The 23,719-nt window shown below is 42.7% G+C and overlaps 1 protein-coding gene across 2 annotated transcripts in view; it reads left to right on the forward strand.

The window, feature by feature from the left end:
* The window catches only part of Far2 (fatty acyl-CoA reductase 2), a 106,239-nt gene that overhangs the window by 49,073 nt on the left and 33,447 nt on the right, over positions 1 to 23,719 (forward strand). The window contains exon 2 of one of the 2 annotated variants that reach the window (XM_029478415.1): positions 6,795 to 6,858. The exons of the other annotated variant lie outside the window; for it this stretch is intronic. The gene's annotated coding sequence lies outside the window, so the exon portion shown is untranslated. The remainder of the gene's footprint in view (positions 1 to 6,794; positions 6,859 to 23,719) is intronic. 2 annotated transcript variants of the gene reach the window in all.

Below are 23,719 nucleotides of genomic sequence, written 5' to 3' on the forward strand. Positions count from 1 at the left end.
TAGAGACTATCCATAAGTTCTGTGACTCTAGAGAACCCTGACTAATACACACACACATGCACACACACGAATGCATGTGCACACACACATACACATGCAAATGCACATACACACATACATACATGCACGCATGCAAATGTACACACTATACACATCCACACACATATAGAGATGCACACACATACACATATGTACATACACATACATATACATTCACACACATATACACGTATACACCCACATACACATGTGCACATACACATGTGCACATACATGCAAACTCACACATATATACACATACATGCAAACACGCACATATACATACATGCAATACACATATGCACACATGCACACAGGAACATAAACACATGCACTGTGTCAGGTAGCCCTATAACCTCTCCATGGCATCCAGGTTCTAGCAGGTTTGGGGAAGTTTGTTTGCTTTTTGATTCAATAGTTTTAAGTCTTTAAAATTACATTTATTTGTATGTGGGGTGCACCCATGCTACAGTGCATGTATAAAGGTCAGGAAGCAACTTGTGGGAGGAGGTCTTAGGGTTGACTCAGGTCATGAGGCTTGGCAGCAGGCACCCTTACCTGCCGAGCTATCTCACCAGTAACCAAAATTAGTTGCTAACGACTCAGTAGAAATAGCTCATAAAAGACTGCAATGATAAAATTCATAGGCAAGCTCTTTAAAATAAACATTGGAAGTGTGTTAAAGAAATGAAAGGAAGAGAAACAAAACGTGGCTTAAAGTGCAGAACTCGGAGAAAGAAAACAAAGAATTAGAGGGGGGAGGAGAATGAGCTCCTTAGATTGTTTCCAAAATGAAGGTAGACTCGAAAGTGCGCCACCTAGAGGAAGAAAGGGTGGGCGAAGCCAAAGACAAGCTTTGCCAGCATAAAATACAAAATGGAGTGAGACTCAAAGAGCAAAAGCAGAGATATCAAACTGTTACAAATTCCTAACTTGAAGTCTTGGGGTGGGAGGATGGGTAGCACGAAAAAGACCAGGGAAGAGGAAACATTTGAAGAAACGCCACCACGAAGGTGACAAAGCAATTTGGGGGGATGGGAGGAGGTTCGAGACAGGATTTCTCTGTGTACCCCTGGTTGTCCTGGAACTCACTTTGTAGACCAGGCTGGCCTCGAACTCAGAAATCCGCCTGCCTCTGCCACCCAAGTGCTAGAATTAAAGGCGTGCACCACCATGCTCGGCTGCAATTTTTAAAATGTCAGTTTCACCTGCTAAAACATCTCAGGCAAAGCCAACCAGGGTAAAAACAATGAAAGGACCTAGAAAAAAATAGAAAATAAATAAAAAGAAAATCTTTTTTAAAAGTTTTAAAATGAAAAATTATATTCAGGAAAGCCATGAAAGAGATAAAGTGTGAATTCTCCTTAGAAACATTGGAAATCATGAGACGGTGCAACGGCATCTTTAAAAATACTGCATTATGTCAACTTGGTTTTTTTTTAATTTTTTATTAGGTATTTTCCTCATTTACATTTCCAATGCTATCCCAAAAGTCCCCCATACCCACCCCCCCACTACCCTACCCACCCACTCCCCCTTTTTGGCCCTGGCATTCCCCTGTACTGGGGCATATAAAGTTTGCAAGTCCAATGGGCCTCTCTTTCCAGTGATGGCCGACTAGGCCATCTTTTGATACAAATGCAGCTAGAGTCAAGAGCTCTGGGGTACTGGTTAGTTCATAATGTTGTTCCACTTATAGGGTTGCAGATCCCTTTAGCTCCTTGGGTACTTTCTCTATCTCCTCCTTTGGGGGCCCTGTGATCCATCCAATAGCTGACTGTGAGCATCCACTTCTGTGTTTGCTAGGCCCCAGCATAGTCTCACAAGAGACAGCTATATCTGGGTCCTTTCAGCAAAATCTTGCTAGTGTATGCAATGGTGTCAGCATTTGGAAGCTGATTATAGGATGGATCCCTGGATATGGCAATCACTAGATGGTCTATCCTTTCGTCACAGCTCCAAATTTTGTCTCTGTAACTCCTTCCATGGGTGTTTTGTTCCCAATTCTAAGAAGAGGCATAGTGTCCACACTTTGGTCTTCATTCTTCTTGAGTTTCATGCGTTTAGCAAATTGTATCTTATATCTTGGGTATCCTAAGTTTCTGGGCTAATATCCACTTATCAGTGAGTACATATCATGTGAGTTCTTTTGTGATTGGGTTACCTCACTCAAGATGATGCCCATCCATTTGCCTAGGAATTTCATAAATTCATTCTTTTTAATAGCTGAGTAGTACTCCATTGTGTAAATGTACCACATTTTATGTATCCATTCCTCAAGACAGATTATCACAATGTCTAACATGATATCCCTGTGCTGAAGATGAAAATGTATAGAAATAGGCCATGCCCTGCCTCTATATCCTTTATATTCTCACCGCAAGGTGGTTTGCCAAGACATCTAAGACATGAGTGAATGGCTACATACAGCATGAAAAGAGAGGAAAGAGAGAGCAGATGCATACACGGTTAGTTTTTCCATTGTTTATTCCTTGTTTACAAAAGTCATGACCTCCATAGAAATTTATAGAATAGAATTTCAACTGGTCAAGATTTGTAACAGATATAACCAACCCTCATGTAAACTATGAAATGATTTTATAAATAATCACCGAATCCTACCATGTAGACACTCAATACAGAGTTCAAAAAGGTAAAAAAAAAAAAAAAAAAAAAAAAGGTATCAGGAACTTCAGTGTATGGAAAAAAGAAATATCTAAATTGGTAAAGAAGTTTGGTTGGGGTATTTAAAAGAAAAGGTTTTCTTCCAAATGCCTTTTAGCTTGAAACACGGCTTAATATTTTCTGATAGGACCTCTCTACCTTTGATGATGAAGTCTGCTCGGTTTCTGCTTCAACCTGAACCTACAATTTTGTAATAAAAATTTGAAACAAGAAAAAAAATAAAAATTTAAAAAAAATAAAATACTGCTTTAAAAGCCTCCTGGTTTCAAATTAAATGAAACCATTGAACCCTCTAAAATCTGGAGGAATGGACTAGCAAAGGTATCTGCAGCAGGGGGCATGTGTCTCCTTCATGCTTTTACATACAAACACACTGTTGTGGAAACAGGGCGGCTCCCGCAGAAGCTGTGCTCCATGAGAGCAGGGGTAGCAGTTAACAGGACACCACAGGACCTGAACGACACTGTAGACCAGCTCACTCAAACCACCATATGTGGTAATGCTTTCCCAGTGGTAACTTAACAGTAATGTCGCAACTCTAAACAGACGAGAAAGAAAAAGAAAAGGAACAATTAAAACCCATGGCAATTTGCCCCTTTAGGAGCCACGGTTGAGCTGGTTGCAGCACTGATCACAAAGCTACCTGTAGATAAGCTTCTGCATTCTTGGGCACAGCAAAAGAAAATTATGACTTCCTTGGTTTTTATCAGGAGTAGTAGTTGTAAATACTTTAGTACTTCTTATGGTTCAGACACAGAGAGATTTTTTTCCTTTCAGAAGTTGAAAAATCAAATAAAAAAATTTAGAAGCAGCTCTTCTCTCTTGGGTACATACTGTGAAGGGCTGGGGAGATGGTCCGGCAGGAAAAGTGCTCCTCACTGCACAAGCACAAAGGCCTGAGTGTAGACCCTAAGCACACAGGCAAAATCTTGCTCTTGGAAGGATGTGCCTTTAATCTGAGTGCTGGGGAGACAAGAGACTCCTAGAAGCTCTCTGGCAAGCTAACCCGGCCCATTGCTGAACTCCAATTTCAGTGAGAGACCTTAGATAAGTCTAAGAAGACACACGAACTCCACTTCTGGTTTCCACACATTCATGCCTGTGTACAGGCGCGCACGCACACACACACACACGATGAGGGAGTGTAACAAGGAGTAGGGTAATCAGACATAGTAATCCCTAAGTCCTACACAGACCTAATTCCAAACACAGCTCAGACTAACACCCATGCTTTGCCCTTGGTGGTGGGTGTCAGACACAGATTGAGAGAGGCAAACAGAGTGGCTGGCCTGGCTGGTGTCTTCCCATACACTGAAAGTTTAGCAAGTGAACTTGCTATGAACTTGCCTCACAGCCAAGACTAGGGTAAGTGTCTCTGGGCACAGAGGATATTTGGTTGCTGTGACAGGAACGGAGCTCTTCTTCCCAAGGGCTTTGCTCTGTGTCTCTGCTGATGTTAACAGGTGGCTTGACATCAGTGTGAAAGATCCACACTCTGAGCTTCTCATCCAGGTTGTTTTACCAGTTACAGGCACTTCTTTTGGGAAAGCAGTGTCTTGCCTACTGAAATACTAAATCTTTTATAGCGAATAATGTAAATACACATTTCCTATTCATAAATTCTCTCTCTCTCTCTCTCTCTCTCTCTCTCTCTCCCTCTCTCCTCTCTCATCTTCTATGATCTTTGGAATCTGAACAAAGTATCCTGGACACAAAGGGACTGTTTTCAAATGGAAAAGCACACATGTCATTATTCCATTCAATTCCTTCTCTAACACATTTCAAGATGAACTGAGATGTAACTCAACTCTCTTATGTAGTTGCTTTCCTCTCAATTAAAAAAAAAGAAAGAAAAACCACAACCATTTAAGGGGATTGATTTCCAATTCACAGTCAGTCCTTCCATACTCTAGGCTTAATGTTGAAAGGTTGTGGAGAGGTACAGGATGGAGAGACACCACTCATAATAATTGTCACCAATTCTCATCCAACTGAGTTAACCATAAAACTTTTTTTTTTTGAGACAAGCCCTCGTGCAGCCCAGGCTGTTCTTGACCGTGATATATAGCCAAGGCTGACTCTGAGTCCCTCTGTCTCCAAGCCCTTTACTGTCTATGAGAAACACAACTGTGGACAGATGCCCCAGACAGTTTTCACTCCTGGGCCAGCCTAGTTCTCTGATGCTCTTCGCTCCATCACCCTCCTTAGAAGATCTGCCTGAGTATCATAAACCCCCCTAACCTTAAATGTTTCCCCATTGCCCTGTGTAGAGAATCATTTTTATTTTAGTCATGCTGACATTTTGACTTTTTCATTACTAAAGAAGAATTATCCTAACGCCTTTTCAAAGCCTTATTACAGTAGGTGAGAGTGAATCCAAGTTCAAATACAAACAAACACAAGCAGGTATTTGGAGACAGTAGGGAGGAGAATATGGGCCGCTGGTAAGAGGAAGCTGTTTGGGATATCCAAGCGGATGATGTGGGAAATAAATTGTTATTAGATGTCAAGAGTAGCCTAGCAACATTTGTTGCTAAGACTAGGTTTAGTGGACCCTGGTAGAAGTTTGGTCAAGGACAGAGTTTTTGAAGATTCAAACCACTCCTGAGGCTGACTTAAGAATGCTAGATATGGGACTGGAACCACAGTAATAATAATGCTCTAGCTATGTAAAGCTCCAGGACCTGAACCCATAAAACACAATAGGGCAAGGTACCTGTATTGTGATTCCAGCCCTGGGGAGGCAGAGACAAGAGAACTCTGAAGCTTGCTGGCCAGCCAGCCTAGCCTCCACAGTGAGTTCCAGGCTGTTAAGAGAAATTGTCTCAAGAACTGAGGTGAAAAGTCCCTGAGAAATTACAGCCAAGATTTATCTCCGGCCTCCACATGCTTGTGCATACTCCTGCAAACACAGGTGCACCTGCGTGCACACACGCAGAGAATGTAAGAGGTGATTTTTTTTTTTTAACTTTGCAATAACCAGGGGGCAAGAAGCATGGTTAAGTCTCTGAGTGTTCAAGTTCAGGCTAATCTGCAGAGTGAGTTCTAGGTCAGCAAAGGCTAAATATTGAGACCCTGGACCAAATAAATAAATAAATAAATTGATAGATTAGATTAGATTAGATAGACAGACAGACAGACAGACAGATGTAAGCTCTGGTATATAAACTTCCTCTTTGGATGCTATTATAGAGGACTGTCACCTGCTGAGCTCCTCTGAATGGAATCTTTTAATAGAATCCCACACATAAATGTCCAAAGGAAAATTAGGAAGTCTTAATTTCAGCAGATGGCAAACACACTGAAATACTGATACTGTACTGATCGTTTGCTGCCCCCGTCCCAATTCATTTCCAGAAATCGACCCCTTTAATCTTTGCTGAGTATTCACATAGAAGGACTATATTATCTCCACTTCAGGATTACAGAAGGCTGAAACACACAGATATTACAAAGCCTGTTCAAATTACTCAGTTAGTAAGACCCTGAGTGACTGAGAGGGCTCTCAGGTGTTATGCTGGTGTGAGTCTGTGAAACGTGTCCTTTTTCCCAGTAAACACACAAGACACGGAGCCAGGAGAGCAAGGCAAAGTGCAGCGGTTTGCAAACATGGATGTCTATGTTTTTTGGCACATTTGGAACTCCTTATCTACAAAGTCCAGTGTGGTGTGTGGTCATAGAGGGCCGGTTATCAGTCCTTCCTTTAATTAACTGAATGACTGGTTGATTAAGTTCACAAGATGACTGACAGCATATTCTGTTCCTGATCTCTAGGAAGATACGAAGGCTGTGTTTCTCAAACCCGGGTGTGCTGAGTGCTGCAATGGCAACACTCTAGGACCAGAAGGCATTGTCTGTGTGTCACAATACAGAGAGGATTGCAGGTGTCCGAGGCAAGCCCAGCCCACAGAGCCTTCCAAGCTCAGCTGGGGGAGATCTAGAACACAGGCGGGGGATATAATGGTGCAATGAACCGTTCTTCTGGAGCCTTGTAGTGAAAACTGCTGCTCCTGAGATGCTGTGAAAGACTCTTTGGAGGTGATTTCAATTCTGCTGTATTCTCTACTCAGCCTTATCCACACCTTCTGGTCTCAGAGAAACACAAGCCAGAGAGGGGGAAAGACAGACAGACAGGTAAGAGAAACTGAAGCAGCATGTGGAGGTTCAGAGGTTGGGACAGGCAAACTTGCAGTCATGACAAGCTGGGTCTGGGGGTGCACACTGGTGTCTTTCTCTCATTCCACATTTCATTGCTCTCTACCGTAGCTCTGCAGACCTTTTGTTTTTTAAAAAAAAAACAAAACAACAACAACAACAAAGAAAAGAATGGTTAATTTCTTGTGTAACATTTCCACAATGTTCTCTTGTTCTCTACTGATTGAAAATGAGCACTTGGTTTACTTTGTGCTGTGAAGTCTGAGCCAATTAATCGCTGAAGGTTAAGCATTTGAATTAAAACAAAATTGGAAAAGTTTGAGAGGCCTGTATGTCAGGCTGACGGGGAGGGGCTCCTGGGGGAGAGGAAAGCTGTTGTCTCTAGTCTCTGAAATCTAGTTCTGCCATGAGAACATGTGTCACACCAAGGCTTCCTTCTGGCACATCTGGGGCACATTTAGAGTCTGAGGGGCTTCGTGTGGGATTTAAACACAGATTAAAGAAGAGATCTTAAGAGCTCCAGGGAAGAATACTACATTTCTATTTCATTTGATCATTTTATTAAATTTGCATAAAAAAATCAATTAAAGGTCAGAACTTAGTTTACATACCCAAAGCACAGATTATATATTCCAGCTTGTATCTAACAGTGGAATTTTTTTTTTTTTTGGTTTTGTGGTTTTCTTATTAATTAGTGATATTCAAAGCACTCAGAAGGCTGATCGCTCTTACTCTTGTGGGTACGGGGAAATCAGATGGAAATATGCCATCCCACCTCTCTGTAGGACACGCTTGAGTTCTGTACACACCGTGGTGGTAATTGGGTAAACCCAGCAGTAACCAGTAATCTCAAGAGCTCTATCCCAGGGTTAAAATGCAGAGAAGAACTGACAGTGTGGAGTGACTGATGCTTGAGTGTATAGAACTGAAGTGCAGCCAGCCACTCCTCAGTTTGTTGCCTGAGTTCCCTCTCCTATACAGATGATGCCTGCCTATCTCAGAGGGTTGTTATAAAGATTAAGCAGGGTGCTATGTAGATGTCTTCACAAGAGGCTAGGACAAAAAAAAAAACAACAACAACAAAAAAAAAAAAACAACGTGTAAGCTGTCACTGCAAACGCTGGCGTTGGGGGTTGTGTTTTTGATCAAAGATTAATTTGCATGATAACACCAATGACATAATGTTCTAAGTAATTAACATGAATATTTATTCAATTTGAAATCTGGATGAGAGCCACTGGACTCTCAACAGCTCTGATTCTTGTGGGACACTGTCTCAAGCTGGGGGGGTGTTATCAGAATCTATGAAGATCCCTGGTCTTTGTAGTGACTCAGTAAGGTATCAGGACAAAGGATGATGTGGAAATCCCAAGGAAATCTAATGTCAGAAGTCAGGAGCAGCCCTGGAAGGCCCTCAACCACACAGGTCACAGCTTTGTTCAACACATGTCATTTTAATGCATCTCATATCCAGCCCACAGTTTGCTTCAATTCCAAAAATAATTTCAGTTTCTCTCATTTCCAAACTGACTAACCATGCATGCAGGTGAAAGTGCTCAACCTTCACCCTACTCTCCCTGATGTCTGACTTACACAAGGTCTTTACACCCTCTGGGATAAGCAGTGTCTTCTGCCATCTCCTGGAGTTACTGCAAGGACTCTCTGATAAAATAATGACACAGTGTGGGAGATGTTGCTTACACCATAGTAAGAGCTCAGTCAACCACCCTTGCTACATCATAGTAAGAGCTCAATAAGTGCAACCACCCTTGCTATTCCTTTTTTTCCTTTTTTTTTAATTTTTTATTTTTTTTTATTTTTGGAAGATATTTGCAGCAAGAAATCAGATGTCACTACGAAAACCTCTGTGCTTGCATTAGTTTATTAACATAAGTTCTGAAAACTTTCTTCAGTTTAAACTGAGAGAGAAAGGGGAGAGGCTGTGGAAATGAGAAAGGGAGGAAGGAAGGAGGAGGGAGCGCAAGGGAGCTGCACAGAAGCCACAGATCAGCAGTGAACCTTCCTCTATCCCTCTGTGTAACTTTCTTCTCAATGGAGCTGATACTCCTTGTATTTACAGCATTTACTTCAAGTTTTCTGTGCCATCTTTTTTCTAACATCATGTCTCTAGGAACGTTACAACTTTTCATTTGTTCTGCACAGTTTTTGTCTACCAATCAATCCATTTTCCAAACCAGAAATGTCCTAACAGCACTCCCTTAGCTAGGATGTGAGTACTGCCCCACTCAAAGAAGACTGTCTTAAAAACTTAGCTTCCCATAACAATTAAAATCTGGCCTGCAGAGGATTTAAGACTAGAACAGAATAACAGCCCAAACCCACATACATTTTATTGTTGTACTGGTTTGCTTTATGTGGCTGTGATAAAACACTGTGACCAAAAGCAACTTAGGGGAGGAAGGACTTATTTGGCTTACACTTCTCATCATAGTCCATCATTGAGGAACTTGAGTCAGGGCACAAACTTGAAGCAGAAACCATGACAAAATTTTCATTGGCTTGCTCTCTGACCCTTGCTCAGCTAAGCTTTCCTACACAGTCCAAACCCTCCACCTAGGCCTGGTGCTTCCCACAGTGGGCTGGGCCATCCCATGTCAATCATCAGTCATTAGCCAGAACAATATCTCAGTCTGATGGAGGCAATGTATCACCTGAGGTTCCCTCTTCCCAGGTGGCTTTGAGTTGTGTCAAATAGTCAATAAAAACTAATCATCACAATTGATATAACTTGCTAAAGTAAAAAATAATTAGCTTCTTTAAAAACATTATTTCATTTATTTATCTTTGTATATGCCGTGCACATGTGGCAGAGGACAACTCTGTAGAGTTGATTTTCTGTTTCCAACTTTACAAGGGTTCCAGGAATTAAATTCAGGGTTGCAGACTTCTGTAGGTTTTTTCCAAACATTACTGTTTTTATTAATCTCATTTACCTTCTCAGCAAAATAGTCTCATAGTCCCACATCTGCCTTTGATTTTATTTATCCTATCTCTATGAAACAAGCAAAAATAAAAGGACTTTTTAATCTTAAAATATTGGGCAATATCTTCTAAAAAACACTTTCCGAATTACATTTATTTTTGTGTCCGGCCAGCAGATCACAGCCTGGGTTCTAGCCTGGAAAGGCATTTTGGAAACCTGGAAGAGAAGAGGGGCTAGGCGACGAGAGAAAGAACGGAGCCAAGTCAAAAGCAACTCTGATCAAAGCTCAATTTTACTATATCAGCACGCAGTTATAAAGGAGAGGAAGGGGGGGGGGGCGACTCCCGCCAAATAGTCCCGGGGACCAATAGCAAGGCGGCAGGTTCCAGCAGTGGGCGTGGCAGAACGATTGAGCCGGCAAGCTCCATCCAGGTGTAAACAGTGGAACCATTAAGGCTGGGGAAGGGGAGGCTACAATTTACTTTGAAGCTTTAAATTTCAAATGAGTTATATAATATCAGAAAACTTCCTATCGAATACCTGCTATAAAATGATTACTTTTATAATGATTCATCTGGTATAATACTTGATGGTTACTAATCTCCCTTCAAGGAAGATGTATCTATCAGCATTCAGTACTAGAAAGAAAACCATAAAAGAAAGAATATATCTCAGGGACAAAAAAAATGCAAAGAAACTATGGAAGGTGTTTTATTTGTTTGTTTGGTTGTTGTTTTTCCTCTTTCATGTATACAGTCAGTGATGGTCTGTCTGTAGTTACCACTTGACTTTCTTTGAGGGTAGAACACACTGCTTGTTTTTTATTTTTCCCGTGTGCATGTGTGTGCATGTGTGCATGCATGTGCCTGTGTATATGTGTACATGTATGTATCTATCCATGCATTCACATGTGTGTGTGCATGTGTGTGTTTGCCCATGTGTGTGTACCTGTGTGTATGCCTGTACCTGTGTATACATGTGCATGTGTGTTTCCCCATATGTTCGCGTGTGTGTGTGTGTGTGTGTGTGTGTGTGTGTGTGTACATGGAACCATCCTCCATCATCCACCTCATTCATTAAGGCAAGGTCTCTCAATCAAGCCAAGTTCTTGGTGATATGGTTGGTCTAGTTATCCAGCTCGCTCTGTGGATCCCTATGTCCACCTTTCAAGGCTTGGATTACAGATGGGCCACCAGAGTCGCCCAGCATTTCCATGGGTTTGTGGAGATACAGTTACTAGTTTTCATGTGTGCATAGCTCATAGTTTAACCACCAAATCTTCCCCCAGCTACAGGATGTTTCTAAAAGAATTTCCCGCCCCATAAAGAGTAAGTTTTAGAAACCATTGGTGAACTAGCTTCGGCTTATTTGAGATGGCAGACTAATTCACACACTCTCCAGTCATCATGCCCCATGGAATTTGCTTTTTGATCCTTTTGTTGAAGGAAAATCAAAATAAGCCAAGGTGTGAATGTCCAGAATGAGTCTGGTATTTCTTATGAGATCCATACAAAAACCCAGGGGGTAAGGTTTGGAACACTGACTCTCTTCTTTCTTTTCCTCTTTTCTTTTTCCTTCCTTCTCTCCTTCCTTCCTCTCTTCCTCCTTACCTCCATTTCTCCCTCCTTCCTGTCTTTCATAGTTTGTAAAACAGGGCCTTACTGTGTATGCCTAACTGAACTGGAACTCTCCACGTAGACCTTTGAACTTAGTGATCCACCAGCCTCTGCCTCCTATGTGCTTTTGCCAATGGGGCCACACACAGACCTTTGTTTTTCTTTAAATCTAAGTTCCTCAGGCAGTGAGCAGCCAGTCTCCTCTAGCTACTCACCTGCTTACCTAGTTGTGGAGGAGTACTGAGGCCTCCCTTCCCTGCTCCCATACCATACCTTCACTGAAGCACATGGTGGTGGCCATGTTCTTTCTAGTCCTGTCTCCATTTTCTACCTGTCTGACCTACTCTTTCTACCATCTATAACTTAACCAGCTTTCTAAATGTCACACACACACACTCATATTTCTGCCTTCCTGCTACCTTTCAAGGGCACACAGCCTGCAAATGAGATTTATCTCTTCAGGTGACCTGTGATCACAGCCGTTAATGCCTTCTTAACCTTCCACACACAGTTTGGTGCACTCTGCTTTGGAGACTCCTCCATGGCAACCCCACCCCTCACAGTATCCTCACAGCCCTGCTCATACACTATAGTTATTCACCATCTCTCCCAAAGAGTTGCCTTGTGTTGCCAGCTACTCTTCTTATACCTGTGTGTTCACAGTACTAAGCTGAGTATGTGGTTCCCCTGGAGTGCATGTAGCAGCACTAACAATCTGCACACACACACACTGTCAGCTGCCAGTACTGTTCTGAGCGTTGTGTTTCTCATATCAGCCTTTGTTTCCACCTTACACAACAGAAACCAGTCATTTCCCCTCACTCCCATTATCCTGTGCCTGCTGTGTAATGGGCTTCCATAACTGCCTCCCAAATGCATGGCTGGATGCAAGAGTCACAGTCAGTAAGACCTGGGAAAGATATTTCCAGGGAACCCAGACAACAGGATCAGGCGGAAGGGACTCTAAGTCACAGTGATGCTGCAAACAATGACTGGAGTTTCTCAAGTGCCTGTTAGAAAATACTGTCATATATGTTCACTGGAAATGCCACCACCACAGTGCTCTGCTTTTTGAAAGGGTACTTTTATGTATCTCTTAGTATTTCCCCACAATTCCTCCACCTGAAAACTATTGTTGAGCTGCGGCAAGAAAGCAAGCCAATAGGAAGTGTGCGTTTTCCAGGAGTTAACATCTTTCCTCTGAAATTAACTTGGAAACCATGCCAGAGCTTCCAGCACCTATTAGCATTTTGGGAGAGCCCTGTCTGGGAAGAATGGTGCTTTGGGAAGAGCCTCTGGGGAGGTGTGGATACAAAGGGAGCAAAATGAAATTAATGCAACTTTTCTTGTCATGTGAAAATGAAACGGTCCAACAACATAATTTCTCTAAAACTGTAGCAAATTCTAGGCTGTGTTTAAAAGGGGAGGGCCTTCCTTAGGGAAGTCAGTCTTCTAGCTGAGGGCTTCACTAGTTGAACATATATCCTTTATGACAGTAACATTTTATAATATTCAGAAGAGCTGCCTCAATTTCTTGACACACCAAAGTGTAACCTGAGCCAGATAACTGGGCATAGGTAAGAAAAGCAGGGGTTCTGGTTCTGTTGGTAACTTTAGTTTTTAGTTTCTGGTTTGGGAACTACAAGCCAAAAATGCCTAAAATTCTGAGACAGTACAATCAGAGCAAGAAGATGCTAGCCACATTAAACCAAAGCCACGCCATTACCTTGGTCAAAGCTGGTTAGGAAGACTGTGATCTTTGCTGGTCACTACTTGCCCAGCCTAATGTGTGAGGAATCCTCTTTGCTGCCTTATTTTAGTACATTTATATGATTAAAGGGCTTCTATGCTCACAAGTACAATAAGCATCTCCCACCTGAAGAGCTCCAAACACAAATGAAAGGAAGCTCACCTTGATGGAGCTGAGGACATTAGTCAGTTGGCAGAGTGCTTGCTAAGCATGCCCAGAAGCCCTGAACTGGATCCCTAGTGTGACCTAAAATGACTGTGGTGGTACACACCTGTGACCCCCAACAGACTGGAGATGGAGACAAGAGGATCAGAAGTTCAGGGTCATCCTGAATTACAGAGTAAGTTCAAAGCCAGCCTGGACTGCTAGAGATCTTGTCTCAGTAAATGCTAGCTACAAAAACCAGGCCTGAACTACACGAGGAAGCTATTGAGACCCTACCTTCCAATATGAAGTGTGAGCTGAGGCTTCCAGAGTAAAGATTGCTCTCACAGAACCAGTGATCTGCCATCTGCCTTTCTGCTGAGTTGGTATTTGTGCTGCCACAAGAGAAATATCGAAATGAAGCTTACCACAGATGACATGGTGACTCCAGGCTGCACCCGGGTCACTATATGTCCATCAGGTGACTTCCCTTAAGAATGTCCTTACAGAAGTAGTTTAAATACTGTATTCCTGCCATCATACACAGCTATGATATTACTGATCATTATCTACTTGACAGAAGCTGGAATCACCAGGGAGAACTGGCCCTGGTCATGCCTGGGGGAGGAGACTATCTTGATTACCTTGATTGATACTTGTAGACTTAGGTGTGCATGACTCCTTTCCCTAGGCAAGAGATACCAGACCATTTCAGGGTGGACAAAGCTTGCATCTCTCTTTGCTCCCGGCTATGGATGCCATCTGACCAACTCCCTATGTTTCTCTGGCTGTAATTCCCTGCTATGATGAACTGTGACCCAGAACTGTGAGCAGAAATAGATTCTTCCCCTCTTAAGTTGTTTTTGACTGAGCTTATCACAGTGACAGGAAGAAGAGCTAAAACAGCATCTCTTGTGTGATGAGACACAAGTCACATGCAGAAAGCCGCAGCAGCAGACATGGTCATCCTCTAATATGCAACATAGGCCAGATCCACTTCATACATTCTGGGAAGAGCTTCTTTCCACATCCCAAGGATTCTGGAGGTGTCTTCCCTCTGAATTCTGCTTCCTTGAGATTCTTCTTCCCTCTGCTAATTTCCTCCCCACTTCCCATGACACACCCTGCTGTTTCTCAAGAGTCCCACTGACAGAAATGTGTTCTGGAAGGTGTGAGGTAGCAGGATTGCATGTGTACCACAGAACAGGGATTATTTCATCCAGCACCAGGTTTTCCTGGAGGCATTAACTTGACCCTCAGAGATTTCTTCTCCCTTGCCCTCAGGTGCCCTTGCTCCTCTTTGGAATGAAACTAGGTATGATGCTTATTAACCATCAACCTTTGGGAAGGCAACAGGGCGAAGGAGGTGGATCAGTGGCTAAGAGCACTAGTGGCTCTTAAAGAGGACCTTGGTTCAATTCCCAGAACCCAGACCAGCTCGCAACTGTCTGTACCTCCAGTTCCTGGGGATCCGATGCCAACACACTCTCTGGCTTCTGAAGGCACACACATGCTGCATATACATACATACATACATACATACATACATGGGCAAAACACTCATACATATAATAAATATCTTTTAAGATGGTAACTAAGAAATGGTACAATTACCATGGATATAAAATATACGTTCATTTAAAGTGCTAGAAACGTCACTGATTATAACTACTTAACTGTGTGTGTGTGTGTGTGTGTGTAGTGTTTACACAAATGCATTTTTATATCTGTGGGCTGCTGCATGTATGGATATGCTCGTGAAGGCTGGGTGTTGACATCAGGAATGTTCACTTTTTTTATTTTTATTTTTTTAGGAAAGGGTCTCTCACTGAATCTGGAGCTCACTGACCCAGTCAGACTGGCTGGCTGAGAACTCCAGGGAGCACTGGTTCCTCTCTCCCAGCCCTGAGCTTGCAGGTGAACCTCTCTGTGCCTGGCTTTTTATATGGATTCTTAGGATCTGAACTCCAGTCTTCCCATTCACAAGGCAAGCTCTTCACATACGGAGCCAACTCTCTAGTGCTAATCATTTCAATTTTTTACAGATACACAAAAATCACTAAAGTTTCCCATTTAATGATTTATACATGTTCCTCCTACATGCTGCTTTAAGCTGGTCACTTATCTCTTCAAGTAATCTTTGGGGCTCTCCAAATCCCTCCTCCTGTCATTTGTGAGATATAGTTTGTGGCTCTTATCTGCAAGTCACCAGCTGTACAACCTTATCCCAGAGCTTCTTGCTCCTATCTGACTCCAATATGGCACCCACTGACCAACCTCCCCCATCCCCAGCCTTTCCAGTCTCCTTAGGTTCTTCTGACTTCTCTTCACTGTTGCTGGGTTCCACATACAGCGGATCATGAAGCCTTTGATGCCTGATTGACTTAATGATATCTAGCCCTATCTATAGTGTGTCAAGTGAGAAAATCTCATTCCTTTTGGGCTTACTACCCCCTCAGTGTGGTCCCACCTTTGTACACTCAGGGTAAATGGTTGCTTCTGTTTTCTGACTGCTGTGAGCTTCTGCAGAGATCACCGGAGTGCAGAAGCCTCTTTGTCATGCTGTCGTCATTTTCTTCAGATATAAACCCCAGGTAGACTTGCTGATCCTACGATCCTTCTGCCACAGTGACTCTGTTTCTCCATATCCTTGCCGGCACTCATCATTCAGAGCGTTCCTCGCTGGACTCAGGTTCTATATTGTGGTTCCGACTTGCATTTCTCTGCTGACCAGTAATGATGGACAACTTCTTCCTGTGCCTCTGGACTTTTGAATGTCTTCTCTTGAGAATTTGTCCTTTTTTGAGACTTGGGACATTTTGCCTGTTTTTCCATTGTCTGCTTAAGGTCTGGTTCTAACTTCACAGTGAGGTGTATGTCTCTCCCATCTTTCGTGCCCAGGTCCACCTTGCAGGTGCCTGAAGAGGAAAAGAAATTAAGCCCAAAAGGCTCTACTCAACTGTTACTCAAACATAACTTAAGATAGGTAGCTTTCTCACAGGTTGTTACTGGATAATATAGAAAGATGAAAGAGTTAAACTTCTGACTTAATTAGAGCCTGTTTACTTAAGTTTTTGCAAGCTCACTCCTTAGAGCTGCTTACTAGTATCAGAAGTGAACCTTTGTCTGGCTGTTTTGAAGAAATGACATTGGTTGTCAGTTGCTTTGAGAGCAAGTTATTTACTTAGGGTAACTGAGCTCCTTTGTGTCTTTGAATTCACTTAACTGCACAGAAAATTACTTTGGGTGGGAACCTAAAGACTGCCTCTATATGAAACTCTATGTAAGGTTCTCACCCCATATAGGTTGTGGAAGATCTGATCAAGGATAGACCTTCTTATGCGCTAGCTAGGGCTGGTTATGTACTAATAAAGATTTCTGTTTCTCTGAATTTCTTACAGGATTGGGTCTTTTTCCCATGCGGGAGGGAGCCCCTTGCCATCAAGCACATGCCTAGTCCGTTGTGTGTACGTGTGAGCACTACACTGAGTGTTCTCAGACCACTGTGCATGTTGTGTGAGTGCTCTGTGCTAGGTGGCTCCAATTAGAATATTGTTTTATATTTGATGGGAAGCTACTGTTGCTGTACCTAAATATGGCTACTCAAATCGACCCCAGCAGCAACTGCGGTGCTTTCCTTGCTACCTGCCCCAATGTTCTGGGTTCCAGAATGAAAGAGACTCATACAACTTTATATTTTAATATGCCTTAAACAGCTCAATAATTGGATCACTTCCAAACCTCCACATGGCTAATACTCTCCCCTCCGATATTCTTGAGTTATTACTAAAACCTATATTTTACCTTGGCTGCCCCAGACCCAGACCTGCAGCCCTGTTGGGCTAAGTTCCCAAGCACCTACGTCATGGCTATGTTCTCTGCCCAGAATCTCTCAGACCTGACATCTACTCCTTTCCTGGCATGGGGGCTCTCTCCCTTTCTGTTCCTCCTCCTCCATCTCTTGCCCAGGAATCCTAAAGTCCCACCTCTGTTTCTCTGCCCAGCCATTGGCCACTGACAGCCTTATTAACCAATCAAAACCAACTGGGGCCAGGGTCCTGCACATGTAGATTCTCGTGTAATTTTAGGGATCTACAATCCACAACAAGCCACAAAGACTTTCTCAGGAAGACCTGGAAATAATTTGTGGAAACTTTAAATATTTGTTACTTGGATCAACCCCCTTCATCTCCTCTATTTGCACAACTGGAGGTGGTTGCAGGTATTATGGTAGCCTGATGCTCTCAATGCTTCCTTTCCTGTGATATTCTGAGATACTTCTCTAACAAGCTGTAAAAAATCAAAAACCTTTATCTCTTTTCTCTGGTATAAACACTTGAAATAAGAAACAAGGCACACACTGGCCAAGCAAACAGCTGCTCTTTCACCATTGTGTATCTCCTCCCCCCCCCCCAGGTCTGATAAGTCCTGATGCTTTCTCTCCTCAGGAGATGCCTCAGCTGCTCAGTGAGTGTCTTGTCTACAGGGAAATGGCTGATGGGCATACTGAGTGCCCTGGGTATGTGGTAGAGCTTGAGCCAACACTCTACTTTCTTCTCTAGCTTCTCTCTAGAGAAATAATCGAATCAGCCAGTGTGCACTGCGGCAGCTGAAGGTGGCAGTTTTGGGGTGTCATGGACTTCATGCTTGCAGTCAGAAACTTATCAATCTATTCCAGTGCATACGTTTCCTCTCCTGGGGAGGATTCCACTCAGGATCAGACATAAAACTAATGAATTTTGGAGAAACAAGAAGGGAAGTTACTGTGAGTATGGAGCCTTTCCCTGGTACTGAATGGCTCAGTAACAGCAGCAGCCCAGGTATCCCCAAAACAGAAACCTCGTATTCTTAAAGTTGGTGTTCTAGTAGCTCTTCCTGACCTCTGAGCAGTGTCAAGTGGGGAACTTTACCTTTTCTAACTCTGAGTATGTGCATGTGAGTCCTCTGCATCCTGTGTATCTGTGCACGGTGAATTTCAGCTTTAACGCCTTTTCAGCAGACTCTAAGCAGGCTGCAGAGAGGTGCAATAGTAGAAAAGGAAACTCTACTGTAGTTCTGGGGAGTTGCACTCTGTAGTGGCCCTGGGGGGTTAAGCAAGGCAGAAGCACAGGCCTGTGTGCTGGGCCATGGCCACTGTTGACCCTCTGTGGTTCCTGACTAAGCGGAAGTGACAGCAGATACTAGGAGGGTTGTCAGTTCCTAATTGGTAGCAAGTATTATTTATTATTTATCTTCCCGAGTTATCGCCATTGATAGGAGTCTGGCTTCCTGCTGTCTTAGCAGCATAGCTTCCTGATTGTTCATTGTAGATAAAGGGATGGCTTCTCAGGCGAGTTGCTGCAGGTTGTAGATCAAAGTTCCATTTGGTTAAATTACCGCCGGTTGTTTATTCAGTCTCTCAGTTGTTCCCTTCAATAGTATGAGCTCAGTTGGGAGGAACATGGTCTGTACAAGTATGTGGAACGGACCCAGTTTTACATATGTTTTCAGGAGAGTATCTGACTTTGGATCAAAGAGGGGCAGATGAACTGAGCTTAGTAGTACACATCCATAACCCCACGTTCTCAAGAGACTGGGGCAGAAAGACATCGTGACCAAGTCCAGCCTGAGCAACTTAGAGAGGCTCTAATCTCAAAGAACAGGAAAAAGAAGGCCATGATATAGTTTAGTTATAGGGCACATGTCTGGCACACATGAGCTCTAGTTCAATGTATGTGCATGGAGAATGCTTAGATTATACAAGCATCAATCCTGTTTGTTTTCTGCGATGCCAGAGTTGGGCTTATGTACTCGTCATAAGCCAAACACTATTGAATTCCTCCAAGGAACTGATATTGCACATCCAGTTCACTTCGTGTCTAGGAACTGTACAAGCCAGCAGAAACTCCAGGTATCCTACATTGCTTCTGAAGGACCAGTTAGATTGCTTCAGGGTGCTTCATAATTAGAACTCTCCCACAATGCAAAGGTCCTTACCCTGAGCTGTGCAGTATTGTGTCATTGTTGTGTCTGTTGACTCCTTCAACACTTGGACTGTGGTGTACCTTAAATGCAGAGGGAAGGGAGGGAGGGAAAGGTGAGGAGGAGGGAGGGAGAGAGGGGAAGAAGAGAAAAGGGAGGGAGGGGAGGAAGGAACAAAGGAAGGAGGGAGAAGAGAAAGGAGGGAAGGAGGATGGGAGGGAAAGAAGGAGGGACAGAGAACCTGACATGGTCAATACTGTATACACACATACACACACACATATTTACTCTGGGATAGACACAATTAGTAAATTGGGTGGGGGAGACATAAGGAGAGAGAGAGAGAGAGAGACTATGTTTCAAACCATTATACATATTCTACATATAAATGGTAACATTTGCCATTTTCCCTCAGGATATGTGGACTCTTCCGTGGGGGAGGCAAACCTTAGAAGACAAGTAGGCATTTTAGCCCCATATTTCAAAAATCACTTGAGGTTGGGTAATAGAAATAAAACAGAAAGCAAGTTGCTTATTTTTTTAATCAATAAGTAAACATAGGCCCTTGTTCTAGGTATAAAACAAGGTTACAGGTAAAGAGCATCAGTATGTAAACCCAGAAATAAGGTTTAAGCTCTGGGCAGCAGAGGTGGTACAACAGTGGCCTTAATATTAAGTAAGAAAAACACCCTACCCTCATTCATGGACCCATCCAGAAAGGTGCATTTACAATTCCATTTACTGCAAAGTGTGACCACAGAGTTTTTCTCAACTGCCATTATAAAAGAAAGTTAAAATAGAGTTAATAGGCACTCAGATAATGTACTGAAGAGGGGAAAATAGCTCTGTTTTACCCTTTGTTAAAGTTAAGCCATTAGGCTCCGGATGGTTCCCCAGTAGCTCTGACAGGCTCCCTTCTCGCTGATCTACTTCATTGTACGAGATGTACGTTCCTTCTCTCATTCTAAAGCCACTGCTGCAGCTTAATACAAATGGGAAGAAATTTCCCCGGATCTGTAAGTGCCTTTTCTCAAAGACAAACGCCTAAAGCCCCCCATTGATTTTCTCAACAGAGCGTACTGCGCCTTTGCGGAGAAGAATGCATGTTACTGTGGCTCGCTCTTTTTTTGACAAGGAATGAGGTCTCCTGGAGGCAATTTTGAAAGGAAAATTACTAGCATTTATTAGCATTACTAGCATTAGCAGTCAGAATTCAGTTCTTTCTCAAGCCCTGTGTATTTCCAAATAGTGTGCTTGTATTAAAACTGTTTCCTGGAGATTGTCAGTTCGTTAGCAGAGGGTGTGATCAGCTGTTTGTGTTAAGAAAGACAGACTTCTCGTTCACCAAGTGGTATTCAATTTCCTGTGTAGATCAAGAACAGTTGTTAGCATGTAGCAATGACCAAGGTCCTGGAATCTCGGTCATGACATGAAGTCACTAATGCTGTGCCTCTGCTCTGGGATAGACATAGTTGTTAAATTTGTGTCTAATAACCATCACTCACAAATTCTGACAACCTACACACCTGTGGCAAAACCACTAAGACCTTTGAGTACAACGATGGTTGTGGCCATTTTCCAGTGTCGTTCCATAAATCAATAATCTTTTCAGTAGATAGAGTTTAGAAACCTAAATCAATATCCTGTTAATCATGTTTTGCTATGAGATTTCACACCTACCAATAGCTGACTGAAGGCTGAGAAACAGATGTATGGACCAGGGGACTTAATATACCCCTCTGGCCTCTGAAGGCACCACACACACATATGTACACACACACACACACACACACACACACACGCATGCACATACGGGCATACACACACACACACACACACACAAACACATGTAAACACTGGCACATACACACAGGCACAGAAACATAGACAGAAGGCACCATACATATGTGTGAACATATACAGGCACATATACACATAGGCATATAAACACAGACAGAAATACCACACATGCATGCACATACACACAGGAACATAAGCATAGGCACATACAAATAGATAGAAAGCATCACACATATATGCACACACAGACGAAGGCACCACACATATGTGCATACACACACAGAGACACATACACACAGACAGAAGGCACCACACATATGTACACATACACACACAGGCACATACGCATGGACAGATGGCACCACACACCCACATGTACACACACATACTAATGTGGCATACTCATTTATTTTAGTCTTTACCTTTAAAGACTAAAATAAAATGTAAGTATAGCATCTTTTCCAAGTACTTTAGTAGACAGTGTTTGGTTCAAGGCAGTAATAGCAGCCCCAACAAGCAGAATTCAGAATAAGAAAGATACTGTTCTGTCTTACTTAGACCACTTGAAATGATCCTTTCTATTTGTTTATTTGATTCTCCTGATTATTTCTGTATTTGACTATTAAAACCATTCTTCATGGTGGAAAGAATATTACCTAACAGCAGGGACACTTGGGTCTTCATGTCAGGATTAGAGATTTAGTTAATGACCAGTTAGCACATCAAGGTTTCCAGTTCCCAGAAAAATTCTTCTCAGTGCCTATGCCCCACTTCAATTTATTTTGTGACTTAAGCAAAGACAGTCTAAAAATAAAATGTATTTCCATAACAAACAATTCTCCTTAAAAAGAAAAGAAATGAAAAGAACAGAAACAGTTCCCAATCATATGATAAAATGTTCTCCCTGGAGCTAGAGAGATGGCTCAACAATTAAGAGAATTCTTAAAGCTCTTGCAGAGAACCCAGGTTCAGATCCCAGCCACCCACAGAGACTCACAACCACCTAAGTCTAGGGCCAGTTGATCTGATGCCTCTCTGACCTTTGTGGGCACTGCACACAAATGGTGCCTATATTCACAGCCAGGCACACGCATACATGCACATAAAATAAATGTATGTATGAAGCCATCAAGCAAGAATTTAGCTCTAAGCCGGGCGTGGTGGCGCACGCCTTTAATCCCAGCACTCGGGAGGCAGAGGCAGGCGGATTTCTGAGTTCGAGGCCAGCCTGGTCTACAAAGTGAGTGCCAGGACAGCCAGGGCTACACAGAGAAACCCTGTCTCGAAAAACCAAAAAAAAAAAAAAAATGAAGAAGAATTTAGCTCTAAAAGTGTGACTGTCACCCTTCACATGGCAAGTGTGTCTGCAGAATTGATATTGTGTGAATCTGGATGTGTCACAGAAATAAATAAGCCTGAGGGGAGAGCCACCCTGTGCTTAAAGAGCCCCGTGGTGTCCCCTGCTATGGGGGTAGGACTAACTGTGGGAAGCCTGGATGCAGAGGGTATAACAGAATCCTGCTGAACAACCCCAATGCTGGTAACATCGTGGGTGTCGTGACTGTAGGGTCAGTGGGGTCAAAGCAGAATGGCCTAACTTGCAGGAACCTGTGGTGGTGGCAACCCAACCAAGATGCTCTTTTATATTTATTTATGTATTTATTTATTTGTTATTTTTTGGGACAGAGTTTCTCTATGTAGCCCTGGCTATCCTGGAACTTGCTCTGTAGACCAGGCTGGCCACAAACTTACAGAGGTCTGCCTGCCTTTGCCTCCTGCAAATGCTGGGATTAAGCTGTGTACCACTACCTGTGATGGTATTTAAAAAAAAAAAAAAAAAAGCTTTATTTTCATCTTTATTAATGTCCACCTGTACACATTTCTATGAATGTCTGCTACATGTGTGTAACTGCTTGTAGGGGGCAAAGGAAGGTATTCGATCTGGAGCTAGCAATATAAACAGGTTTGAACTGCTCAGTGTGGGTGCTGGGAACTAAACTCAGATCCTCTGGAAGAGCAGCATTTGCCCTTACCCCTTAAGACACCCACCTCATGGTGCCCTTAGGATGGGATCTAAACTTTACTTGAGCTACATAAGCAGAAAAGGTTTAGGACAACTGAACAAAAATCTAGCTATATTCATAAAACAGATTATTGAAGCTCTTTAACCAATTCCCTGAACTGTAAGACTTTGAGAAGACTGATTTTTCTTGAGGCCTCAATACACTACCAAGAATTTGTCCGATTAGTCCCTTTATTCTAGCTTCCCCCAAGGAGGCCTAGAAGGTGTGATCTTTTGCAAGGAAGACTGGCCAGAAAGCTTAGTCTACTTGGCAAGTTCCAAGCCATGGAAAGATGCTGTCAATAAATACAGATAGATAGATAGATAGATAGATAGATAGATAGATAGATAGATAGATAGATAGATAGATAGGAAATAAAAACTAGAAATAAAATCTAATTTGGATGACTCTTGAGTAATAACATCCAAGGTGGTCCTCTGGCTTACACATACATGTGTACACTCACATGCACACCACAGGGATGGGGGCTAAGGGGAGGGAGAAGAAGAAGAAGAAGAAGAAAGAAGAAGAAGAAGAAGAAGAAGAAGAAGAAGAAGAAGAA

Source organism: Mus caroli, chromosome 6 (genome assembly GCF_900094665.2).
Source record: "Mus caroli chromosome 6, CAROLI_EIJ_v1.1, whole genome shotgun sequence".
NCBI classification, from domain to species: domain Eukaryota; kingdom Metazoa; phylum Chordata; class Mammalia; order Rodentia; family Muridae; genus Mus; species Mus caroli.